Consider the following 3000-nt stretch of genomic DNA (forward strand, 5'->3'; position numbering starts at 1 on the left):
AGAATTCATAGCTTATTCGCAAGGAGATGTTGAGAGTTGAGACAAATCTTGCCGTATTTGATCAAGTGGTAGAAAATCTAGAACATGAACTTAAAGTGATGGGAAAGGAGAAAAGTAGATTCATCTGTGCAGTTTTATTAGGTGTCATCCCTGTCCTAGCAGTTATGTGGTTCTGGTAGACGATTTAGTATAGAATTGTTATTCGAGTAGATGGCTCTAACCACTGTATTTTGTTGTGGCTCTAAGCACTGTATTTTGGTGTACAATTTCCTATTTGTGGTAAGTAATGCGCACGATAATTTTAGCATGCATGAACATTTTATAAAAGTGAAGGGATCCCAAAAGTGAAAGCATGTACCAGCCTCCTGATCAAATACATATCAATATCTTCCCAATCAAGTTGGGATAGAATTCAAATCATACATACGGATGTACATGGACACATCAAGAACGTGGAGAAGCTTTTTTTGAGATGGAGGTAGTAGTTCGAACAATTTTATCCCAATTGGAAATTGAAAATTACAAATTTATCATAATTTATCCCAATTTGCGGCGTTGAACACGGCCGCGCAGCGATGGGCAAGAAAGGCCGGGACGACGGGCGGCCGAGGGGGTGGTCATCCGCGCCATCCGCCGTTGAAGCGATGTTATCGGCGATGGCTTCAATGTTCGTGGCATCGATGACCATTGTCGGAACCGCCGCTGTCTTGGTGTACTTCATCAGCGACGGATCTGCAGAGGGCTGGATCGGCAGCTTTGCAGCGCGGTTGTAGACGATGGCTTCAATCGTCTTGGCATCGATTCGCACTCTCGGCACCGGAAGTGAGACATCAACAGGCTCCGACATTGAAGGGCTGGGTCCGCGCCGTCGAAGCGATGTTGTAGGCGATGGCTTCAATGTTCGTGGCATCGATGACCACTGTCGGCACGGCCGCCGTCTTGATGTTCTTCATCATTCAACAGATCTGAGAATAGAATCGAAAGTGAGACAGAGAGAGACATTTCAACTATTTCTGACGGTCAGATCCTCACCGGCACTCTTAGATCCATGGCGCACGCACGGTTAGATCCGCGCCGCCGCACGCCGCCGCACGCACGGTTAGATCCGCGCCGCCGCACGCCGCCGCACGCCACCGCACTCCGCCGCACGCACGGTTAGATCCGCGCCGCCGCACGCACGGTTAGATCCGCGCCGCCGCGACCGCCGGAGTAAGAGAGGAAATACGAGAGAGGAAGATGCGACTGGAATATGCGACTGCCAGGGTTGGTAGGTATGTGCTCTGCTCTTGTCTCCGTATGCGTCCATCGTGGTAGAGAGAGAGATACGAGCCGTCCGATCATAAATGATCGAACGGTGCAAGCGTTCGTTGAGCTTTCAAGCAACCAAGATCCGTGTGACATACATCTCGACCAATCGGAGATCGGCCGGTGAGTACAAGTTAGGAAAACCGAGTAGAACTAAGAGGGGGAAAACCGAGGAAATGTTTATCGGAAGGGCAAAACCGAGTAGGACTGAGTAAAACAAGTGGGCCCGGAGGGGGAAAACTGAGTAACACTAAGTAAAACAGGGGCACCCAAATAATAAAGGGACTAAGGGAAATTGAAGCTTTTGGCATAAAAATTATAAAATTGTGTTATTTGAACAATATATTACATTTTGGCCGACTAGATATTGTTTGCAACTCAAAGATACACAAGTGTGACGAATTTGGACTCATTTGGACAAAGTTTGTAAGCATAGTGGGTATTTGGGAGGTGTATTGAGCAGTAAAGCCCCTGCATCTTCATATCTAGTAGCTCATGGACTAGGAAGTGGTTTTGAAGCTTTTGGAATAAAAACTTCATATCTCTATATTTCCTTTTCCATTATTATTTCTCTAGGTTGTAGGTAACATAACAAGGCTCCATGGGAAGGTTCCACCATGTCTTGAATTATTTTGAATTGAACCCTAAAACCCTAAAACCCTAAACCCTAGAGAAAATGATAAATGTGGCTTAAATGTGGCATACAAATTGTTCATACAAATTCAAATTGTTGAACACAAAGGCATCCCCAATACAAATTGTTCATACAAATTCAAATTGTTCATACAAATTCAAATTGTTCAACACAAAGGCATCCTCAATACAAAGGGAACCCCAATACAAATTGTTCAACACAAAGGGATCGCCAATACAAAGGGAACCCCAATACAAATTGTTCATACAAATTCAAATTAGTTGTTCAGAATAAAATCTTTCTCTTGCTCCTGGTGTGACTCGCCGGGCCACCACCTTACTCCGGTAACCCTAACGGGGATATTACCGGTGTCTACCTTCCTTTTGCCCTCTTTCTTGTTCTTCTTCTTCTGCAAAGCTTGTGCTTTTTCTTCTGCCATGTACTCTTCGAAGTTAGCTTCTATCATGGCCTTACTACTTTCGTGGCATTCTCGACTATACTGTTCCCTCTCCTCTAGACTCATCGGTTGAAGCCATTCTACATCCATCTGTTCCCTCTGCTCTCCATCCAATGGTTCAAGCAGCTCTACATCCATCTGTTCCCCCGCTCTCGATCCATCGGTTCAATCTCCTCATGTTGAACTGCTGCTTCAATCTCCTCTCGCATTTGTTGCTTCAATCTCCTCATGTTGAACCGCTCGCTTCAATCTCAAGTTGAATTGTCTGCTTCATTCTCCTCTCGCATTTTCGCTCCCGCTCTGATCTTCCATTCCAAAAGCTGGGTCAACTCCATTTTTACAAAGCCTAGCAATGTGGCCAGGGATTCCACAACGTTTGCACTTACGTTTTCGAATCGGTGCACCACCCTCTGCACTAGCTCTGATCCTATTCTTCCTCGGCCTATGATGACCCACAAGTATAGGGGATCGCAACAGTCTTCGAGGGAAGTAAAACCCAATTTATTGATTCGACACGAGGGGAGGTAAAGAATACTTATAAGCCTTAACAACTGAGTTGTCAGTTCAGCTGCACCTGGAAAAGCACTAGCAACAAGGGTGATGT

Source organism: Lolium rigidum, chromosome 5 (assembly GCF_022539505.1).
Source record: "Lolium rigidum isolate FL_2022 chromosome 5, APGP_CSIRO_Lrig_0.1, whole genome shotgun sequence".
Taxonomy (NCBI): domain Eukaryota; kingdom Viridiplantae; phylum Streptophyta; class Magnoliopsida; order Poales; family Poaceae; genus Lolium; species Lolium rigidum.